Source organism: Canis aureus, chromosome 27 (assembly GCF_053574225.1).
Source record: "Canis aureus isolate CA01 chromosome 27, VMU_Caureus_v.1.0, whole genome shotgun sequence".
NCBI classification, from domain to species: domain Eukaryota; kingdom Metazoa; phylum Chordata; class Mammalia; order Carnivora; family Canidae; genus Canis; species Canis aureus.
Genome location: NC_135637.1, coordinates 29,856,611 through 29,880,974, shown reverse-complemented (window position 1 = coordinate 29,880,974; position 24,364 = coordinate 29,856,611). Strand labels below are relative to the sequence as shown.

General features: G+C 44.3%; 2 pseudogenes across 2 annotated transcripts in view; both read right to left on the bottom strand.

Moving 5' to 3' along the window:
- The window catches only part of LOC144299429 (immunoglobulin lambda variable 1-47 pseudogene), a 365,984-nt pseudogene that overhangs the window by 38,956 nt on the left and 302,664 nt on the right, over window positions 1-24,364 (bottom strand). The gene's annotated exons all lie outside the window — the stretch shown is intronic.
- The window catches only part of LOC144299600 (immunoglobulin lambda variable 8-61 pseudogene), a 139,575-nt pseudogene continuing 136,365 nt past the window's right edge, over window positions 21,155-24,364 (bottom strand). Inside the window, exon 2 of the transcript XR_013366283.1 lies at window positions 21,155-21,489. The product of XR_013366283.1 is annotated as an immunoglobulin lambda variable 8-61 pseudogene (transcript). The remainder of the gene's footprint in view (window positions 21,490-24,364) is intronic.

The following is a 24,364-nucleotide window of genomic DNA, read 5'->3' as shown; positions in this document are numbered from 1 at the left end:
AAAATTAGTGTGCATATTTCTATTCCTTTCACCTGGGTGAATATGAAAAAAGTTTCCATAAACAACCACATTGGGATTTTTCTCTAGAAAGATTTTTTTTTACTTTATATAATTTTGTGTATGGCATTGATTTATGTGTTCAATACAACATCAAATAGTGAAAATTAGTCATCTGGTTGAAGCTAAGGGAATAATGGTCCCAGCTGCACAGAGCACTGACATGTGCATCAGCAGAGCAGGGACAGGCTGAAGGACCATTACAGCTTCATGACTTATGAGCGTTTCATTTACTGAAAAATCAGAGGATGATAGGTGAATGTTCACAAGTCTAGAAGAAACTGTCCCAGATCACGAGGGCAAAATTTTTGGTATTGTTTAAGATGCATTGTGTACAAATGGGGCTAATCTGAGTGACTCTGAGGTCAGAGACGATGAAAGAGTCTACATTCCCAAGAGGCACCCCAAGATGCACCTGGACCTGAGCATCAACTGAAGAATCAGCAGAAACCCAGGGGGAGTCTAAGCAGGCAGCTGCTGGGGCGCTCACTCACACTGCAGATGGGTAACTAGGTTTTTGTCTCATTTCCATATAGGCCTGGAGCACCGTGTGACCACTGAGACTGCTGTCATAGGATGAGCAGTAATAATCAGCCTCGTCCTCAGCCTGGAGTCCAGCAATGGTCAGGGTGGCTGTGCTGCCTGATTTGGAGCCCAAGAATTGATCAGGAACCCCAGAGGGTCGAGTATTCATCCTATAGATGATGGTTCTGGGGCCTGTTCCTAGGAGCTGCTAGTACCAGCCCACATAATTGCCATAACCAACGTTGGAGCTGCTTCCAGTGCAGGAGATGGTGACCCTCTGACCCAGGCACCCAGACATGGAGGCCGCTTGAGTCAGCACAGACTGGGCCCAGGACCCTGCAAAGGGGAGAGACACAGAGAGACTATGTTGGAGTCTAGAGATAAGAGAAGGATGCAGGATGGCACACATCCTCCCAGGCCCCCTTCACGGTCTTCACATCCATTCACCTGTGAAGTGAGCGAGGAGGATGAGGAGGAGAGGAGACCAGACCATGGTGAAGGTCTTCACTGATCCTGTCTTCTGTGGTCCCACAGTGGAGCAGAGTCTCCCCTCATCTCTCCCTTCCACTCTTCATCCTCTGGGAGAGGGAGGATCCCTCCCATGCAAATGAGACCCCAGTTGTTTGGTCCCTCAGTGGCCCTGGGTCAAGTCCCTCAGCCTAGGGGTGAAGGGTGTGGGCAGGGGAGGGGAGGGGCTGTGTAGATACCTGAGGTAGGGAGGTCCCAGCTGTGAGCCCTGAGCAGAGGGCACAGGCAGTGCCTGGTGGCAGGTCCCAGCTATAATCATCCTTGACTCTTCAGAAATGGACCCCATCACACCCTGGTGTCCAATCCCAGATATACGATTGCGTGACTTGGTGATCAGAGCCCACCTAAAACAAAGGGTGCCTCCTCAGTGCTCTGTCCACTGCTTTAGGGCAGAGTCAGGAGTCCTCTTATGTAATCTCCCATTTCCAGAGGACAAACTTTCTGCTTTATTAGAATTCTCATGGGTAAATGTGTCCATAGCTTCTTGGGTGTTTTTCACTCAGAACTGAGGTGGTGTCTCTATACAAACTCTCCTTGGATCAGGATCAAGTCCAGAGCAGTGACAGTTCTCTATGGACATTTGGAAACTTCAGTGTGAGATGCTGTGCTCTCCTGTTATGTGACTCCTCCCTGAGTTCTAGAGGATTCCTTCCTTGGAGGTTTGTACATCGATGAAGAGACAGGAAGAAATCTGTCCACATTTTGGGTGGAAGCCCTTGAATTCATTCCTAGTAGATAATATACTGAGAATCTTTGTCACCTGCCCCTACTTACACTTGGTTGTCACAATAGTTTCCCACACACTGTGGGCAGGGTCTCCCTCCTAGGGACTCTCTTCTCAGCACATGGTCACAAGACTGCAGGAGCCCAGCCTCATAAGGTTGCGAGTGTCGCTGACATCAGAGCAGAGGGATAAAGATGCTGGAAGTTCTTGTAAGACAGGAGTGACTGCTGAAGTTGCTCTGACAGAGACCAAGGAACAGAGTGATATGTGAGTCACCACTTAGTCAACTGTGCATTTAAAATGGATGTGACTTTTTACACAATATTCCTCACAGTAAGATTTATTTAAACTCAGTGAAAATATCATTGTGAGGCTGCAGGTGGAAACACTATACACCTGTCTCAGATCTGTGCTTAGTGAGAGGGAATATGGATAGAAACTCTGGCTAAGGAATTGGATGCAAAAACAACTGTAAAAGAAGGCCTTCTGTTCTTGGTTGAAACGGAGTCTACAAACTTTATGAAATCGACTTTCTATTTTTGGTCATAAGTTTAGTATTGTGGGTTTCATTCTATAAGCAAGAAAGTCCAAAGTGATGGCTAAGGAAGCTCAAGGAGAGCCTATGCCTACAAAGTTCAGAGCAGTGTCAGCCATCGAATCACCAAACACACACAGAGCTTCCAGGGCAGAGCAATCTGAGGTCAGACTTGTCTCTGGGTGGACACACCTGTAGACCCTCTGCCTGGTACCCATTATGTTCAGGACAGATTTATTGCTCATTCAGCCACCCATGACTACAATGAGAGATTTCTAATACCCAAGCCCAGCTACACCCAAAGTTTATGTCAAAGGTTTCACATGTGAGTGGTGGACACATGGAGATGAGACCGTGTGGTCCAGAGCTGGGAAAGAAGTTTTCCCCACAGAGGTCCAGCCTCTTTGGAGGTGTCAAGGGGGTGACTCAGGGTGTGACAGTCCAGTCCTGAGAGTACAGGGAGGGTGTGTTCCACATCACCATAGACTTTGAGAACTGTGAGAATAGTACTGACACTGGGATCCCAGAATCAATGTACTGAGCAGACTCAGGTGCTCCCTGGAGCCCAGGGATGGTCAGGGGTTGATCTGCCCATAGGGACAGAGATGCCGTTGGGATTCCTGATAATCAGCCTTGTCCCAGGAAAGCAAGTGTTCAGGGCATGTCCCGGCTGCCCCGCTGACAGACCCCAGTTATACAGGATGTTGCTGGTGTTTCCTGGTGCCTGGGAATCTGCATTCTGGAGACTGTGACCTTGAGGATGTTGGGTGAGCATAGGCTTACTCTGAATTCTGGAAGCACAGAGAAATCCAGAAACTGCAGAGCCAAGGATATTGTAGAGAGAAGAGAGAGAAGAGGACACTTTGCCCCCTTTTCTACTTGTGACTTCTGATGGATGGTTCTCCCTGGAGCTGATCCTAGAAATAAAAGGCAGGTGCCTGAAAGATCATTTCCTGGAGAGGGATTTGTTTCTGGTGGTGAGGACTCACTGAGAGGAGACCTTGCAACAATCAGAAGCCCAGGTTTTTTGGGTGGCATAAATCTGTCTATTTGTCTCATCTGTCCTCTATCCTGGGAATTCCATAAGATGGACTTAGAGCAAAATCCTAGTAATGGAGACTTTGTTATTCGACCCAGTGGATCTCCTTGGGGTATTATTTTTTGCCCAGGGTATGTGGAAATTACCTATGCAGTGAGAGAGGAGTGTGAGGAACAGGGTAGAGACAGCCCAACTCTGGATCCTGAGCCCCTCATCCAAGCCTGGCCTACCAACCCATTTTCTGTGCTCCCCTGATACATTTTGGGGGGAGGTTTCTCATACAAACTTTACTCTTTCCTAAGGATATACAAGCTCCTCCTTTGACTTTAGCCAGGACTCCAGCTGAGCAAAAGAGAGTATAGGAGTCGGGGGTAGGGCTTCACCCAGGAGTGACACAGGAGCACCTGCAAAAGGCCCAGAGACAGACACTCCCAGGGGATGTAAAAGGGAGCACCACTGCTCTCTCGTGGTTGCAAGAGACATGTGCACCTTGGGCTGAGCTGGAGCCCAGGGCTCCTATCCCCCATTCCTCCATGCGCACTGATCTAGTCTCTTCAGATTGGCTTCTTTTACTTAGAAATATACATGGAAATCTCCCCCATGTCTTCCTCCGCCCTAAAATTTATGTCTTTGAATTGTTGAATCACATTCCATGTATGGACATACTAGAATTTCTTTACCCATTCACCATTTGCAGGACATATTTGTTGTTTTCTAGGCTTGGCAATCATCAATAAAATAAGAATAAATATTTAGGGACATATTTTGGGTGAAAACAAGTAATTCATTTATAAAATTACCTAGGAGCATGGATTTTTATTATATCTCTAAGGTTTTGTTTACCTCAGCAAGAAACTGCTCAGGCATGTTCCAAAGTAGCTGGGGCATTTGGCTTCCCCCCCCCCCCCAGCAGTGAAGGAGAGTTCCTGCTGCCCCACATCCTGGGCACCATCTGATCTTGATATTGCATTGAATTTTCTTCATGCTGATGGGAGTCTGGTGCTACTTCACTGCCTCAGTGTGTAATCCCCCAGCGAAATATCATGTGGGAAATCTTTACACATGTGCAGTAGTTCTCTGTGTACATTTTTGTAAGGGGTCTGTTCACATCTGCTCACTGGGAAAACATGACCCAGCACCCATGAATTATGCAGCTTGCAAAGCTCCAAAATGAAAAGAAAGAGAGAAAATCAATATCACCAAAATTCCAGGACTCAGGGACTTCCACTAAATTCTTAGGATGGCACCAGAGGATAGGCAGGGCCTGGGCAGAGGGCCACATGATTCTCCTGGGTCACACAACTGCCCTTCTTCTCCTTCCAGCCCAGCAACAGTGGGGGTCATATCGGTTCTGAAATCCATGTAAGTATTTTTTCATTGGGAGATGAATATCTTCAAACACAGGTATTTTCATTGACCTTTTATATTTAAAAAAGTCTGGAAAATCAATCATTCTCTTTCTATTAAGATACAAAGCATTTGTAGCCCGATTCTGAGCCTGTGTTGGTCACAGGGAGGGACAGGGGAGTGATGGAATAAGACGTGGAGGATAGGCATTCACACACGTCACAGAAAACAGAAGTTCTCTGTGTGATAATGGAAGTATGCTGCTCTACAGCAAGGATGACCAATCTCTCCTCAAGTGGCACCGCAAGGTGGTCAAAGGTGTTTTTGTTAACACACCTGGATCTGGAAAATCAGGCTTGAACCCCTGGCTGGTCTCTCAATGCTGTTCTGAGTCACAATGTAGGATCTCTGCCTGGGAGCTGTGATACCAATGCCATGGTAATGCCTGTGTTTCTACTGTTCTTGTGCAAGAGAAGGTGGCCTTGGATCTGGGCTCATCAAGAGGTTCCCTAGGGGAGGGACACATGTACACAAAGGAGAGTTCTTACTCTTGACGTCCACAGCCCCCACATCCCTGTATTATGGAAAATCTACAATGGGACTAAGGAAAGAGGGAGACAGAGTCAGTACTTTTGGGCTTAGCACACCCACTCACAGAAGTCTCCATTAACCTGTTGGCAGCTATAGCAGAGGCACATTCACGCACCCACATCACCCAACTTCACTAATGCACGCTGAGCATTTTCTCAATAATGGTGCAACATCCCCCAAATCTCATATCCCATAAAATGGTTCATGGTCTCAAATTCCTTCTTTGACTGAACCCTTCTCTTCAACTGCACAATGGAGGCCTCATGTGCTTGGCAAACGATCCTGTCCAGCTCCGAGAATGGAATTTCCCAGGGCCTGTGTCCTCACACAACATCCCAGATCCTAGTTCTCAGGCCTAAGACACAGTGAACCTTGGCCACTTCTGAGCACTGGACCCTGGGAGGGAAGGGAAGGCTCTTCTTTGAACCCTGGAGGTGCTGAATCCATGCTGGGGATGATTACACCCTCTGCTTAGATGGTCCAAGACCTCTGAGGGGGATAAAGTCAAAGAAAGGCTCTTTGTCCTCATTTCAGGAGAAAAACACTTACCAGCAGAGAATCCAGTTTTATGACATTTGGAAACCCAGGTAACATGAATGTTACAACATTGAAGTGTTTTATTTGATTTTTGTTTTGTTTTGTTTTCTGAGGACATAGAGACACTGAAGAGATAATTGAGAATAAACCCATTATGAACCAGGTGGCTCTTGTAAGTACATGGTATATATATACAACTTATTTTACAAGTTTAAATTTTCATGGAAGAATAATCTGAAGAGATGAAGGATTTTGTCCCATGTCCTGATCTGCCAGTGTCACTGTGAGAAACATTATTGCTTCCGATTAGACAGTGAAGGTCAGTCTAGTCCTCAGGCTGTAACCCAGAGATGAGGGAGCCCTGCCCTGCCTGAGGGATCCTTGGATCAGGAGAAGTGGCTGGGGACCCCAGAGCCCTGGAGCTCATCTGAGTCTGAGTAATAGTACAGGAGATACCGGGAGGGCTCCGTGGCTTCCACTGGAACCAGTGTATGTAGTAGCTGCCAACACTGGGACCCCTGCTCTGGGTGCAGGTGAGTCTGACCGTTGTTCCAGGAGATGCAGAGAGGGAGGGCGCTGGGTCAGCAAAGGCTGGGACAGGGACCTGCAAACACAGACACTGATGGGTAATGAAGCAAATATTGTAGAAAACTTTCCAGTAGCTGAGCCAGAGGGGCTGTTGGAGCCTAGGAACTGGGACCTGGTATGTGAGGCCTGTCTGGACCTGTGCACTGAAATAAGTAAATCAGGGGACAGGAGTCAAGGGCATGGTGACTGTCCCCACACCAGGTGGGCATCCATAGATGCTTCCTTTTACCCCCATTATTTTCTACCAGAGGGTGTCCATGCAAATGAAGTCCATCTAGTGATTTCCCAGCCCCTCTCTGAGCCCTGGTGCTGGAGCTCAGCTCACACCCCATTGTGGAGGTTGGGAGTTGGCTTCCCCCCTGGGGAGAGCCCTGGAGGAAACATCTGCTGAGACCACACACATTCCCTGCTCAGGGGAATCCTCCAGGCCTGAGAGGACACAGCTGTTGAGTCCCCATCAGTGAGCAGAGGGCCCAGCACACAGACTCAGGCTTTCTTGAGTGAAGGGTCCTCACTGAACAGTTATGTAGGGCCCACAGGCCTACGCCTCCCCCTGTTGGTCACAGGCACACACCCCATCTGGGATCAAAGCCCTGGGAGCCCAGGGGCTTTCACCAGCTCACCAGAGTCCTGTCCACACCCCCATGTCTGATCTCTAGATACCATGATTTGTATACACTGCACATAATTACTCTGGTCTCATTCTGTGAAGTGATGCTTCCCTATCTAAAGGACAACCATGTGCACAAATAGCCAATTAATGTGTCACCAGAGAAGTTACCACAAAAGGTGAAGGTTAAGCATGTATCATGTCAAGCATAACTGATCAGAAGACAGTGGAGCTGGTTTGAAGGACTGGTAGGTGCACAGGACACATTCATAGATCAAAATTTAGCAAGTATTCTGAGAGATAGTTATGAAAGTTATTGTTTAAGAAGCATCTATTACTATATTTTTAAAATTTTTAAAAATTTTATTGGAGTTCAAATTGCCAATATATAGCATAACACCCAGTGCTCATCCCGCCGAATGCCCCCCTCAGTGACCATCACCCATTCACCCACACACCTTGCCCGCCTCCCTTCCACTACCCCTTGTTCATTTCCCAGAGTTAGGTGTCTCTCATGTTTTGTCACCCTCAGCGATATTTTCACTCATTTTCTCTCCTTTCCCTTTATTCCTGTTCACTATTAGTTATCTTCCCCAAATGAATGAGACCATATAATTTCTGTCCTTCTCTGACTGACTTGTTTCACTCAGCATAATACCCTCCAGTTCCATCCACATCAAAGCAAATGGTGGGTATCTGTCGTTTCTAATGGCTGAGGAATATTCCATTGTATACATAAACCACATCTTCTTTATCCATTCATCTTTCGATGGACACCAAGGCTCCTTCCACAGTTTGGCTACTGTGGACATTGCTGCTATAAACATCAGGGTATAGGTGTCCCCGCGTTTCACTGCATCTGGATCTTTGAGGTAAATCCCCAGCAGTGCGATTGCTGGGTCATAGGGCAGGTCTATTTTTAACTCTTTGAGGAACCTCCACACAGTTTTCCAGAGTGGCTGCAGCAGTTCCCATTCCCACCAACAGTGCAAGAGGGTTCCCCTTTCTCCACATCCTCTCCAACATTTGTTGTTTCCTGTCTTGTAAATTTCCCCATTCTCACTGGTGTGACGTGGTATCTCATTATGTTTTTTTAATAATAAATTTATTTTTTATTGGTGTTCAATTTGCCAACATACAGAATAACACCCAGTGCTCATCTTGTCAAGTGCCCCCCTCAGTGCCCGTCACCCATTCACCCCCACCCCCCGCCCTCCTCCCCTTCCACCACCCGTAGTTCATTTCCCAGAATTAGGAGTCATTATGTTCTGTCTCCCTTTCTGATATTTCCTACCCATTACTTCTCCCTTCCCTTCTATTCCCTTACAATATTATTTTTGATTTGCATTTCCCTGATAGCAAGTGATGCAGAGCATTTCCTCATGTGCTTTTTGGCCATGTCTATGCATTTCAGCTGTTCCTACACAGCTCCCCGCTTTGTAGGGAGTGGCCATGATCTGTGTGGAACCTGCAGAGAAGTCCTTCTTGCCTCTCCATAACTGTAAGAAATTCGAGAACAAATTTCGGGGTTCCCTCTCTGCAGCTGCAGAACCACATTCTTTGTCTCCACCTTCCCACGGATCCCTCCTTGTCTCCATCTGACTGTCATGGTACAAGCACAGGAATCCATTGAATTAGGAGGCCACCCCACCCCCTTAATCACTGCATCTGTACTAATTACATCTGCAGTACCCCTTTTCCATATAAGGTCACATTTTAAGTCCTGAGCTCTACAATTTCAACACTTGTTCTTGGGTAGGATAGAGTTTAACTGAGGATGTTAGGAAAGAAGAATCCTTTCCCAAAAGGTTTATAAGTACCACTATTTTATTGATTGATTGATTGATTGATTGATTGATTGATTTTAAAGTTTTTATTTATTCATTCAAGAAAGACACACACAGAGAGAGGCAGGTACACAAGAGGGGGAAACAGGCTCCATGCATGGAGCCCAACATGGGACTTGATCCCAGTACACCTGGATCAAGGCCAGGGCTGAAGGCAGGACTTCAACCCCTCAAGAAAGCAGGCCTCCATTTTAAAAAAATTATTATTACTATTTTTAAGTATGCAACACAGTTTTATTGCACTGAAGTGCAACCTAATAAAGTAAACATCAAGAAAATACTAAATGAACACTTCTTTGATTTTTCATTTTTTATCTGTAAAGGAATACTTTTAATGTTCCTTTTTTTTCAAGAGGATATGTATTTATCCTCAATCTATAGTCCTGATCCAACAGACATTTTGTAATACAAAATATCTGATTTGGGGTTTTTGTGAACTAATGCCTCCTGAGTCACTCATATAATTTTCAATGTTACCATTCACTCAGGGATGGAAATCAGTCCAGACACTTCCCAAGGTCCATCTCCTCATGGCCAGTTGCATTTATAGTACTCTGGGTTCAGGTGTTTGGCCATGAGATGTCAGTAATCACATTATATTTGTACCCACACTTGATGAAACAAAGTGTATGTCTCCCTTCCTCATCTGGGTCTCTCCCTGGGCCCAGCACCACTATAGTGTAGCCCCCAGGGGTACTCATCCTCGTCCTCAGGCTGGGCACTAGGAGATGGTCAAGTCAGATTTGTTCCCAAGAAGGGAGCCTGAGAAATCACTATTTATTGTTTTTATTATAAATAAATGCTCCAGCCTTGGAAAATCTTTTCCTAGATCCAGTATGAATAGAGTCCTGTGCTGGAGGCATTCCTGAAAGTGACTGTCCCTAATGGGGACACAGTCATGAAGTCTCCTGAGTCACCATGATCTAAGAATTGGTCCCTGAAATGAAAATAGACACAAGTTACAGATGAAGAAGAAAGGCGGATGAATCACTCCTAAGGATGCCTCTGAGATCCCCATGAACAGGGGAAGTGGCTGAGGAGGGGGAGAAGAAGGAGAGGGGTCAAGATCATGCTGTGGAATTTCCACAGATTCCCTGGCCTTACAACTGGCTCTGGTCTCTGGGATGTCTCTTTTTTATTTAAGTTTTTCTTTATATTTCAATTATTAACACAAAGTGTAATAGGAGTACAATTTAGTAGTTCAAGACTTAAATAAATGAGACTGTGCTCATCACAAGTGCACTCCTTCATCCCCACCACCTTTGTAACCCATCCTTCTACCCATCTTCCATTTGGTAAACATTAGTTAGTTCTCTAGAGTTAAGGGTTTGTTCTTGTTTTCCTCTCTTTTTCCCCTATGATGCATTGTATCATTTCTTAAATTCTCCATGAGTGAAATTATATGGTATTCGTCTTTCTCTGATTGACTTACTTCACTTAGCATTATACTCCCTAGCTCCATCCACATTTTGCAAATGATAAAATGTGATTCTTTTTATGGTTCAGTAATATTCTATCATATATATATAATATATATATCATATATACATATATATATGTATATATATAACTTCTTTAACCATTTATCAGTTGGGCTCATTCTGGGATTGCTCAAAATGCCACTATGAATTTGGGGGAGCACGTATCCCTTTGAGTTAGTATTTTTTGTATTCTTTGGGTAAATACCAGTAGGGTAATTTCTGAATCACAGAGTATTTCTATTTTTAACGCTTTGAGTATCCTTCAAACTGTGTTCCAAAGGATCTACATAAGTTTTCACACCCATCAACAGTGCAAAAGGTTCCCCCTTCTCTGCATCTTTACCCACACCTGCTATTTCCTGTTGTGTCTGTTAGCTGTTATGACTGGTGTGACGTCATATCTCAGTTTAACTTTGATGTGTATTTGGAATGTTTCCATTATCTCCTCCTCAGCTCCATGGATGAAGGGTGTGCTTGGTGGTATATTGTGCAAATAGGAGCCCACAGTGCCATCTGACTCTGGATCCTCAGCCCAGCTACTAGCTTCCATCCAAGGTGGATTTCTCGAGTGGGTGAGAACTATGGGTTTGTCCCCTGGGAGGAGACAGCTGCTGTCTTCTCTCCCTCTGGCAGTGAGCACAAGTGCAGGGCCCAGGCAGGTGGAACTATTTCAGTGGGTTTCAGGCATCACCAGCTCTGAGCAGGTGCACTGGGCCCCGTGCTGACAGCCTCAGCAGATCAGTGGAGGTGGTGGAAACTGTGCAGGAGGAATGGAGCCCATTTTTTATTTCAACAAATAAGCAAGAAAAACTTGGAAACTAGCCCTTTATCTGATACATCCTTTGCAAATATCTTCTCCCATTCTATAGGTTGTCTTTGAGTTTTGTGGACTGCATCCTTTGCTGTGCAAAAGCTTCTTATCTTGATGAAGTCACAATAGTTCATTTTTACTTTTGTTTCTTATGCCTTCGTGGATGTATCTTGCAAGAAGTTACTGTGACTGAGTTCAAAAAGGGTGTTGCCTGTGTTCTCCTCTAGGATTTTAATGGAATTTTGTCTCACATTTAGATCTTTCATCCGTTTTGAGTTTATCTTTGTGTATAGTAAAAGAGAATGGTCTAGTTTCATTCTTCTGCATGTGGATGTCCAATTTTCCCAGCACCATTTATTGAAGAGACTGTCTTTCTTCCAATGGATAGTCTTTCCTCCTTCATCGAATATTAGTTGACCATAAAGTTCAGGGTCCACTTCTGGGTTCTCTATTCTGTTCCATTGATCTATCTGCTGTTTTCTGTGCCATACCACACTGTCTTGATGACCACAGCTATGTAGTACAACCTGAAATCTGGCATTCTGATGCCCCCAGATATGGTTTTCTGTTTTAAAATTCCCCTGGCTATTCGGGGTCTTTTCTGATTCCACACAAATCTTAAAATAATTTGTTCTAACTCTCTGAAGAAAGTCCATGGTATTTTGATAGGGATGGCATTAAACGTGTAAATTGCCCTGGGTAACATTGACATTTTCACAATATTAATTCGGCCAATCCATGAGCATGTAATATTTTTCCATCTCTTTGTTACTTCCTCAATTTCTTTCAGAAGTGTTCTATAGTTTTGAGGGTATAGACCCTTTACCTCTTTGGTTAGGTTTATTCCTAGGTATCTTATGCTTTTGGGTGCAATTGTAAATGGGATTGACTCCTTAATTTCTCTTTCTTCAGTCTCATTGTTAGTGTATAGAAATGCCACTTACTTCTGGGCATTGACTTTGTATCCTGTCACGCTACCAAATTGGTGTATGCATTCTAGCAATCTTGGGGTGGAGGCTTTTGGGTTTTCTATGTAGAGTATCATGTCATCAGTGAAGAGGGAGAGTTTGATTTCTTCTTTGCCAATTTGAATGTCTTTAATGTCTTTTTGTTGTCTGATTGCTGAGCTAGGACTTCCAGTACTATGTTGAATAGCAGTGGTGAGAGTGGACATCCCTGTCTTGTTATGATATGATGAATCACATTGATTGTTTTACCAGTGTTGAACGAGCATTGAGTCCTGAGGATATATCCTACTTGGTCATGGTGAATAATTTTCTTAATGTACTGTTGGATCCTATTGGCTAGTATCTTGTTGAGAATTTTTACATCCATGTTAATCAGGGATATTGGTCTGTAATTCTCCTTTTTGGTGTGTCTTTGTCTGGTTTTTGAATTAAGGTGATGCTGCCTCATAGAACGAATTTGGAAGTACTCCATCTCTTTCTATCTTTCCAAAGAGCTTTAGTAGAATAGGTATGATTTCTTCTTTAAACGTTTGATAGAATTCACCTGGAAGCCATCTGGCCCTGGACTCTTGTGTCTTGGGAGGTTTTTGATCACTGCTTCAATTTCCTCCCTGGTTATTGGCCTGTTCAAGTTTTCTATTTCTTCCTATTCCAGTTTTGGTAGTTTGTGGCTTTCCAGGAATGCGTCCATTTCTTCTGGATTGCCTAACTTATTGGTGTATAGCTGATCATAATATGTTTTTCAAGTCGTTTGTATTTCCTTGGTGTTGGTCGTGATCTCTCCTTTCTCATTCATGATTTTATTAATTTGAGTCTTCTCTCTCTTCTTTCTAAAAGGCTGGCTAATGGTTTATCTAACTTATTAATTCTTTTTTATTAAGACTGAATTTATTTATTCATAAGCGGCACAGAAAGAGAGAGAGGCAGAGACACAGGGAGAGGGAGAAGGAGGATCCATGCAGGGATCCCGATGTGGGACTCAACACCAGGTCTCCAGGGTCAAGCCCTGGGTTGAAGGGAGGCGCTAAACTGCTTAGCCACCCGGCCTGCCCTATTTTATTAGTTCTTTCAAAGAACCAACTCCTGGTTTTGTTCATCTGCTACGCAGTTCTTCTGGCCTCGATTTCGTTGAGTTCTGCTAAAATCTTTATTAACTCTCTTCTTCTGCTGGGTGAAGGATCTATTTGCTGTTTAGCTCCTTTAGGTGTAAGGTTAGCTTTTGTATTTGAGTTCTTTCCAGTTTTTGAATGGATGTTTGTATTGCGATGTATTTCCCCCTGAGGACTGCTTTGGCTGCATCCCAAAGATTTTGAACAGTTGTATCTTCATTGTCATTAGTTTCCATGAATCTTTTTAATGCTTCCTCAATTTCCTGGTTGACCCTTTCATCTTTTAGCAGGATGGTCCTTAACCTCCACGTGTTTGAGGTCCTTCCAAGCTTCTTGTTGTGATTTAGTTCTAATTTCAATGCATTATGGTCTGAGAATATGCAGGGGGCCATCCCAATCTTTTGGTATCGGTTCAGACTCGATTTGTGACCCAGTATGTGGTCTATTATGGAGAAAGTTCCATGTGCACTTGAGAGGAATGTGTATTCAGGTGAGTTTGGACGTAAAGTTCTGTAGATATCTGTGAAATCCATCTGGTCCAGTGTATCATTTAAGGGTCTTGTTTCTTTGGAGATGTTGTGCTTAGAGGACGTATTGAGTATAGAGAGCGCTAGATTGAAGTCACCAAGTATAAGTGAATTATTATTTAAATATTTCTTCACTTTGGTTATTAATTGGTTTAAATATTTGGCAGTTCCCACATTCGGGCCATATATATTGAGGATTGTTAAGTCCTCTTGTTGGATAGATCCTTTAAGTATGATATAGTGTCCCTCTGCATCTCTCACTACAGTGTTCGGGGTAAATTTTAGTTTATCTGATATAAGGATGGCTACCCCTCTTTCTTTTGAGGACCATTTGAATGGTAAATTGTTCTCCAACCTTTTACTTTCAGGCTGTAGGTGTCCTTCTGTCTAAAATGAGTCTCTTGTAGACAGCAAATAGATGGGTCCTGCTTTTTTATCCAGTCTGAATCCCTGCGCCTTTTGATGAGGTCATTAAGCCCGTTCACGTTCAGAGTTACTATTGACAGATATGACTTTACTGTCATCATGATATCTATTCAGTCCTTGTTTTTGTGGATTATTCCACTGGACTACTTCCTTAAGGGGAATTTTAAGAGACCCCCTTAAAATTTCTTGCAGAGTTGGTTTAGAGGTCACATATTCTTTCAGTTCCTGCCTGTCTTGGAAGCTCTTTATCTCTCCTTCCATTTTGAATGAGAGCCTCGCTGGATAAAGTATTCTTGGTTGCATGTTCTTCTCATTTAGGACCCTGAATATATCCTACCAGCCCTTTCTGGCCTGCCAGGTCTCTGTGGAGAGGTCTGCTGTTAACCTAATACTCCTCCCCATAAAAGTCAGGGATTTCTTGTCTCTTGCTGCTTTAAGGATCTTCTCTTTTTCTTTGAAATTTGCAAGCTTAACTATTAAATGTCGAGGTGTTGAACGGTTTTTATTGATTTTACGGGGGAGATCTCTCTATTTCCTGGATCTGAATCCCTGTATCCTTTCCCAGATTAGGAAAGTTTTCAGGTATTATTGTTCAAATTCATATCCTGGCCTTCTGTCCCTTTTGGCGCCCTCAGGAACCTCAAGTAAACGTAGGTTTTTCTTCCTCAGGCTGTCGTTTATTTCCCTTAATCTATCTTCATGGTCTTTTAATTGTTTGTCTCTTTTTTCCTCAGTTCCCCTTTGCAATCAACTTGTCTTCTATGTCACTCACTCATTCTTCCACCTCATTAACCCTCGTCGTTAGGACTTCTAGTTTGGATTGCATCTCATTCAATTGATTTTTAATTTCTGCCTGATTAGATCTAAATTCTGAAGTCATGAAGTCTCTTGAGTCCTTTATGCTTTTTTCTAGAGCCACCAGTAGCTGTATAATAGTACTTCTGAATTGGCTTTCTGACATTGAATTGTAATTCAGATTTTGTAACTGTGTGGGAGAGAGGACTGTTTCTGATTCTTTCTTTTGAGGTGAGGTTTTCCTTCTAGTCATTTTGCTCAGTGCAGAGCGGCCAAAAACAAGTTGTATTGGTAAAAGGATGAAAAGAGAGGAGAGAAAGTAGGAAAGAAAAGAGAAAAAGAAAAACGAAGAAAAGAAGAGAAAAAGAAAAAAAGAGAAGAAAAAGAGAAAGAAAAAGAAAGAAATGGAAAAAATGGTGGGGGAAGCAAACAGAAATCAAAAAGCAAAAAAAAAAAAAAAACAAAAAACACGGGTGAGTGCCTTCTGATTCTGTATGCTTTAAGTTCCCTGACTTCCCCTGGAACTTGTCCTTCTAGCTGGTCTTCTGGGGGAGGGGCCTGTTGTGTTGATTTTCAGGTGTTAGCACTTGGGGGAGCTGCTCTGCCCCCTGCCTGGTGCAGGGCTCAGTAGGGGTTTTTTACCCTGTGAGTTCTCAGGAGGAACAACCACAGTGGCAGCGACCAAGTCTGGAGCCCTGGAGTCCCCTCCTGCAGTAACTACAGAGCTCTCCATCTACAGGGGCCTGGAGGTTCCAAGGGCGGGGCCGCTGATCTGCTAAGCTCATGGCAGGAGTGTCCTTGGTGTCCTGGGCCCTCCTGACCTCTGCCTGTCCTGAGGGGATGCCGGATCCTGGGCTGTGTCCCTGGCCCCCTGGGCTCCCAGGCCTGTGCTGTTGGATTCGCCCTCCGGGCTACACAGCCCCCTCTGAGGAGCCGCCGCCCGAGTCTCTCTGAGCTGCTCCCGGGTACAGCCGTTCACATGCCGAAGCCCTTTAGGGAGCTCGGCACACTCTCCCCGGGCTGCAGGTGCTCTATTAGTGTCCCTGGGAGCCTGAGGGCATCCCCGCCCACCTGGGGTCCTGCTTTAACTTCCTGTGAGCGCCTTTTTGCCTGGGGAGTTTGGTGAAGCTCCTGCTTCTCCTGGATGGGGCTCTCCTGTCCTGGGGGCACTCACCCTGGCCTTAGCTCGGCTCCTCAAGGGGCCCCTCCCCCTTGGATGCCTTTTTTTTCTTTATTACTTTTTTCCCCATCTTCCTACCTTGATAGAAGCTGAACTCTTCTCACTATAGCATTCCAGCCGTTCTCTCTTTAAATCTCAGGCCGAATCCGTAGATTTTCAGAGTGATTTGAAGGTTATCTAAGAAGTTTGGTGGGGACAGGTGATTTGAGTGCCCTACTCTTCCGCCATCTTGCTGATCCTCCGGAGTCATTCTCTTCAGAGAGTTGGAAAATAACATCTTAATATTTTTGTGGAATCAGAAAAGACCCCAAATAGCCAGGGGTATTTTAAAAAAGAAAACCTTAGCTGGGGGCATCACAATGCCAAAATTCAGGTTGTAATTCAAGGCTGTGTTCATCAAGACAGTGTTTTACTGGCACAAATACGGACATATAGATCAATGGAAAAGAATAGAGAATCCAGAAATGGCCCCTCAACTCTATGGTCAACTAATATTTGACATGCAGGAAAGACTATCCACTGGAGCAAAAACAGTCTCCTCAATAAATGATGCTGGGAAAATTGGACCTTCACATGCAGAAGAATGAAACTGGATCACTCTCTTAACACCACACACAAAGATAAACTCAAAATGGATGAAAGCTCTAAATGTGAGACAAGATCCATCAAAATCCTAGAGGAGAACACAGGCAACACGCTTTTTGGACTTGGCCACAGCAACTTCTCGCAAGGTACATATAAGAAAGCAAGGGAGGCCTCTTCGCCGATGACATGATACTCTACATAGAAAACCCAAAAGTCTCGACCCCAAGATTGCAAGAACTCATACAGCAATTCGGTAGCGTGGCAGGATACAAAATCAATGCCCAGAAGTCAGTGGCATTTCTATACACTAACAATGAGACTGAAGAAAGAGAAATTAAGGAGTCAATCCCATTTACAATTGCTCCCAAAAGCATAAGATCCCTAGGAATAAACCTAACCAAAGATGTAAAGGATCTATACCCTCAAAACTATAGAACACTTCTGAAAGAAATTGAGGAAGACACAAAGAGATGGAAAAATATTCCATGCTCATGGATTGGCAGAATTAATATTGTGAAAATGTCAATGTTACCCAGGGCAATATACACGTTTAATGCAATCCCTATCAAAATACCATGGACTTTCTTCAGAGAGTTAGAACAAATTATTTTAAGATTTGTGTGGAATCAGAAAAGACCCCGAATAGCCAGGGGAATTTTAAAAAAGAAAATCATAGCTGGGGGCATCACAATGCCAGATTTCAGGTTGTACTACATAGCTGTGGTCATCAAGACAGTGTGGTACTGGCACAAAAACAGACACATAGATCAGTGGAACAGAATAGAGAATCCAGAAGTGGACCCTGAACTTTATGGTCAACTAATATTCGATAAAGGAGGAAAGACTATCCATTGGAAGAAAGACAGTCTCTTCAACAAATGGTGCTGGGAAAATTGGACATCCACATGCAGAAGAATGAAACTAGACCACTCTCTTTCACCATACACCAAGATAAACTCAAAATGGATGAAAGATCTAAATGTGAGACAAGATTCCATCAAAATCCTAGAGAAGAACACAGGCAACACCCTTTTTGAACTCGGCCATAGTAACTTCTTGCAAGATACATCCACGAAGGCAAAAGAAACAAAAGCAAAAATGAACTATTGGGACTTCATCAAGATAAGAAGCTTTTGCACAGCAAAGGATACAGTCAACAAAACTCAAAGACAACCTACAGAATGGGAGAAGATATTTGCAAATGACATATCAGATAAAGGGCTAGTTTCCAAGATCTATAAAGAACTTATTAAACTCAACACCAAAGAAACAAACTATCCAATCATGAAATGGGCAAAAGAAATGAACAGAAATCTCACAGAGGAAGACATAGACATGGCCAACATGCACATGAGAAAATGCTCTGCATCACTTGCCATCAGGGAAATACAAATCAAAACCACAATGAGATACCACCTCACACCAGTGAGAATGGGGAAAATTAACAAGGCAGGAAACAACAAATGTTGGAGAAGATGTGGAGAAAAGGGAACCCTCATACACTGTTGGTGGGAATGTGAACTGGTGCAGCCACTCTGGAAAACTGTGTGGAGGTTCCTCAAACAGTTAAAAATATACCTGCCCTACGACCCAGCAATTGCACTGTTGGGGATTTACCCCAAAGATACAAGTGCAATGAAACGCCGGGACACCTGCACCCCAATGTTTATAGCAGCAATGGCCACGATAGCCAAACTGTGGAAGGAGCCTCGGTGTCCAACGAAAGATGAATGGATAAAGAAGATGTGGTTTATGTATACAATGGAATATTACTCAGCTATTAGAAATGACAAATACCCACCATTTGCTTCAACATGGATGGAACTGGAGGGTATTATGCTGAGTGAAGTAAGCCAGTCGGAGAAGGACAAACATTATATGTTCTCATTCATTTGGGGAATATAAATAATAGTGAAAGGGAATATAAGGAAAGGGGGAAGAAATGTGGGGGAAATATCAGAAAGGGAGACAGAACGTAAAGACTGCTAACTCTGGGAAACGAACTAGGGGTGATAGAAGGGGAGGAGGGCAGGGGGTGGGAGTGAATGGGTGACGGGCACTGGGGGTTATTCTGTATGTTAGTAAATTGAACACCAATAAAAAATAAATAAAAAAAGGAGAGGAAGCAGCCAATGAGTGCCAGCAAAAAAAAAAAAAAAAGCAAGGGAGGGGATCCCTGGGTGGTGCAGCGGTTTGGCGCCTGCCTTTGGCCTGGGGCATGATCCTGGAGACCTGGGATCAAATCCCACATCGGGCTCCCTGCATGGAGCCTGCTTCTCCCTCTGCCTGTGTCTCTGCCTCTCTGTCTCTCTCTGTGTGACTATCATGAATAAAAACAAATAAAAAAAAAAGAAAGCAAGGGAAACAAAAGCAAAAATGAATTATTGGGACTTCATCAAGATAAAAAGCTTCAGCACAGCAACATTAACAGTCAACCAAACTAAAAGACAGCCTACAGAATGTGGGAAGATATTTTCCAATGACATATAAGATTAAGGGCTAATATCCAAGATCTATAAAGAACTTACAGTTAACACCCAAGAAAAAAATAATCTATCATGAAATGGACAGAAGCCATGAACAGACTTTTCTCCAAAGACCTGTATGTGGCACAACAAGCACATGAGAAAATATTCCACATCACTTGTCATCATGGAAACACAAATCCAAATCACAATGAGATACCACTTTACACCAGTGAGAATGGCTAACATTAACAAGACAGGAAGCAACAAATGTTGGAAAGAATGTGGAGAAAGGAGAACTCTCTTGCACTGTTGGTGGGAATTCAAGCTGTTACAGCCACTCTGGGAAACAGTCCAAGGATTCTCAAGAAGGTAAAAATAGAGCTACCCTATGTCCCAGTAATTACTCTACTGGGTATTTGCCCCAGAGATCCAGATGTAGTGGAATGATGGGACGTCTGCACCCCAGTGTTCATAGCAGCAATGTCCACAATAGCCAAACTGTGGAAGGAGCCACCATATCCTTTGACAGATGAATGGATAAAGGGGATATATACAATGCAATATTACTCAGCCGTCATAAAGGATGAATTACCTACAATTTATGTTGACCTGATGGAACTGGAAGGTATTTTGTTGAGTGAAATAAGTCAATTGGAGAAAGACAATCATCAAATGGTTTCACTCATATGTGGAATATAAGAAAGAGCGAAAAGGACTATAAGGGAAAGGAGCAAAACTGGGTGGTGGGAAGTTTGGGAGGAAGACAAACCATAAGAGAGTCCTGACTCTGGGAAACAAAGAAAGGGTTTCGGAAGGGGAGGAGATTAGGGGACAGGGTGACTGGGTGACAGACACTAAGGAGGGCATTGATGGGATGGGCACTGGTGTTATTTGTTGACAAATTTTGTTCAAAGAAATAATTTTTTTAAAAAAATTATTATGCCTGGGTGGCTCAGGTGGTTAATCATCTGCTTTCAGCTCAAGACATGATGCTGGGGTCCTGATATCCAGCCCAGCGTAGGGCTACCCTGCTGAGCAAGGAATTTTTTGTCCCTCTCCCTCAGCTCCCCTTATCTCATGCCATCTCTCACTTTCAGATAAATACATACAATATTTTCTGTGTTGAAAGTACACATTTAGGGATGCCTAGGTGTTCATAGTTTGAGCGTCTGTCTTTGGGTCAGGGCATGTTCCTAGAGTCCTGAGAAGGAATCCCACATCAGGCTCCCTACAGTGGGCTTGCATCTCCCTCTGCCTATTCCTCTGCCTCTGTCGGTGTAGCACTCAGAATGAATAAATAAAATTTTTGAAAAAATAAATATGCATCTATAGGGACTCCTTGCTAGCTCACTCACTGGAGGGTGGGATTCTTGATCTCGGTTGTAGGACTGAGCCCAATGCTGGATGTAGAGGTTCCTGAAAAATAAAATCTTAGAAAAAAGAAAAAATATAAATATAAGTGTAATATTTCCTAAAATATAGTAGGCTGGTGTGTGCTGTCATCTGTATGGATTTAATCTATTCTATACATTTTATGAGCAAGAAAGTATTAGTGATGTTAAGATTTTAGTATTAATAAACATTTTATCTAACAGTTTAGAGGGTCCATGGATATTGTCTTTAAGAAAGGAAAGAGTTACAGGGAGGCACCATTTCATACCAGCATCCCCTAGGAATATGCTTCATGAGGTCAGCAGTAAAGGGATTCACTACCTTTGGGCCTGTGTCCCTGCTTGGGAGCTATGGCCCCAAGACTGTGGCCCACCCCCTCATCTGCTTAACATCACTGTCATACACCTGACTGTAAGCTCCACAGAAGCTTCTCAATGAAGAGGACCAGATAAAAGGACCCAGGGGTTTTTGTGTCATTTCCTCCTTATCTGAGATATTGTGGGTAAGTGAAGCTGCTCCCACGGCCATGTTCTGCAACAGAGTAGTCATCAGCCTCGTCCTCAGGCTGGTCTCCTGTGATGGTGAGGGCGGCTTTGTTCCCAGAGATGGATCCAGAAAAGCGATCAGGGACCTCAGAGGGGCGGCTGCTTGCGTTGTAGATAACTGTGCTAGGAGTCCGGCCTGGGGTCTGCTGGTACCAGCTGGAGTAGTTACTTGCAGTGACTGACCCAGAGCTGAGGCCACAAGTGAGTGTGACTGTCCCTCCTGGAGACACCGACAGTGATGGTTCCTGGGTCACCACAATCTGAGAATCAGCTCCTAAAACCAAAAAGAGAGAAAGGTGCTATTATGGGAGACAAGGATCGCATGAATCCCTGCTTCTCTGTGCCCCCAACAGATGCAGAGTCCATTTCCCTGGCCTGAGCCATAAGCAAGGAGTCCGAGAGGAAGCACCGTCCATACCATGGTGGGGACCCTCAATGGAGGTGGGCTCCACAGGCTCTTTGGCTGGAGAAGAGTGTCCCAGGACCTTTTCATGACTCCAGACCACTGAGAATAAACAAATGCTTTATGCAAATTAGCTTCCTCTCTTTCCCTGCTCCACAGTCACCCGCAGGTCACCTGGGAGATCTTGAAAGGGGCAGATGCTGGGACCTCACACACACAAATGTCTGCAGGGTGACCTGGGACACAGACTGGCAGGAAGACATCTTTCTCCAAATCAACAACCTATGTCCCGGTGACTTCCATTCCAAAGTTCCTCTCTGAGAATCCTGACACCTGTATGAGGAGATGAATACATTCTCCAACTCCTGGCTCAGCCTCTAAATCACCTCAACTCTAACCCCTCTCTGGGACATTTTCTTCCCTCCCCAGGGACATTGCTCCTTGTCTCTTTGGAGGATCTTAGCAGTCACTCCTCCAGCCACGAGGACACTGGGAATCTCAGAGTCCATGTGACAGATGTAGCGATGGTGCTCTCCTCTTCGTTAATCAGGGACCATGTCTGCAGTAGTCCAGGGCGAGCTGACCAAGGATGTCTCTTTATCAGAAATGAACCCAACACTCTGTGAACAAGTAAGCCTCATGGACCATTTTGAACTCCATTTCCCATTGTGTACTGCTGAGGATCAGATGGTCCTGGAAGGCTGGGGAAGGAACCTGGAGAAGGAGGACTGGCAGGAGCATAAGGAGTCTCCAGGAACAGGGGAAGATGAGGCTCAGGGCTCATGTTTGCCCAAGTGTTAGATACCAAAATGCCTGCCATTTATTTTGCAACTACTTGTAAATTGTTGGTTTGATAAATCATGCATGTTCCTTTTTCCTTTCTCTTCATGTTTGAGAGCCTGAACTCATATCAGAGAAAAACAATCATACTCGTGATCTTCCAATTAAACTAAGGCATCCCTGACACTTTAGAAAACAATAGGTAATTTCACATCTATCAAATTTTGAGATGAGGAATGATATTCATACAACAAAAAAAGAAAGAATGGGGAAAGCTAAAAACACAAACTTTATCTATTTCCATAGATAACTATAAAGTAGTGACATAAATGCGAAAGTCCAGTAAGAGATAACTACTGAAATGATAGCAGACAAAGGACTCAGGAACTGACTGCCTATTTCATCAAGAGCACAATTGGAAGTCATAGTGGGAGCAAGGGACCCTGAGGGTGTCCACCTGGACACATTACCCCAGGCCTTCCGCAGGGTACTTTTGACTTTCCTGTTGGGCAGATCTGGGGGGGGGGGGCGAGATCTGCAGCCAGAGCCGACTGGAGGGATTGATAGACTGGAGACAAAATCACCCAAGTCCCCAGGAGTCCTCACAGGCATGAAATTCATAGAGCAGCGCCCCCTGTGGGTCCTGAGTGATCCTACATGAGTCAGGCAGGAGCTTCTTCTGGGCAGTGCTTGTACCTCTGAGAGGACATACTGATGCAGGTTGACCAGGGCGCTCTAAAGATCACTGTGTCCCCCTGTGGTGCATCCTGGCATATCACTTTTCTCTCCCTCAGGGCATGAAATATAGTTCATCTTGAATTAACTGGGGAGTCACAGTAATCAGCCAGCCTCCCTCACCTTGAAGGGAGCCCTGAGCCACCCCTAGAACCTGTCTCACGCATCCCTAAGGCTTCCCAGGTCAGAGGAATCCTTTCCGACTGGGAAGGTCTGGGGCCACTGGTGAGCACCAGGATTGGAAACTGGGTGTGGAGAACCCAGGACCCAGGAGCTCCTCCCAAAGTTGGAAGATGCAGACAGAAACCCCATCCCCCATTGGCTCTAGGGTGATGCAGACTGTCCCTTGGGGAGAGCTGTCTTGGCTGTGCTGCTCATCTCTGAAAGACCATGCTGATGCACTCTGTTCATGAGGGTCTATGGTACCCAGGAGTCCCATCAGTGGGACGATGTGTGAGCAGATAAAGCTATAGGGTGTCCAGGATGTTAAAAAAAAAAGAAAGAAAGAAAGAAAGAGAGAGAGAGAGAGAGAGAGAGAAAGAAGAAAGAAAGAAAGAAAGAAAGAAAGAAAGAAAGAAAGAGAAAGAAAGAAAGAAAGAAAGAAAGAAAGAAAGAAAGAAAGAAAGAAAGAAAGAAAAAGACAGTGAGAGATATAGCTTTCCTGACACAAGAGAAGTGTTTTTAGTCCCCAGCTATATTCTGGGATCGCTGTCCTAGTGTCTCTGCTTTCCCAGCACACATCTTGCAGATCTACCTAAGATTTAAAAAGAAATATAATAAGACGAAAAAAAAATAAAAAAATAAAAAGAAATACAAAACAAACAAACAAACAAACAAACAACAGAAAACCAATCAGTAGTTGAGGATTTTAACAGGACAAAGAGATTGGGGACCTGACAGTCTCTACCAGGCCAGGAGAGATCCTGACCACATCAGAGAACACAAATCAGTGGAGAAACCCCCAGTGCTGATTCAAAGGAAGCCAGGCCCTGCACTCCTTACCCCAAATGAGGAGCCCAAACCCTTTCTGGTTTACACTGGCTCTGAGAGCAGGTCCTCAGCGCCTTCCCCCTGTGGGACAGTGACCTCTGCTTCACTCCTAACAAAAGAAACTATTTGGGCAGCCCCAGGTGGCTCAGTGTTTAACACTGCCTGCAGCCTGGGGCATGATCCTGGAGACCCAGGATGGAGTCCCAAGTCGGGTCCCTGCATGGAGCCTGCTTCTCCCTCT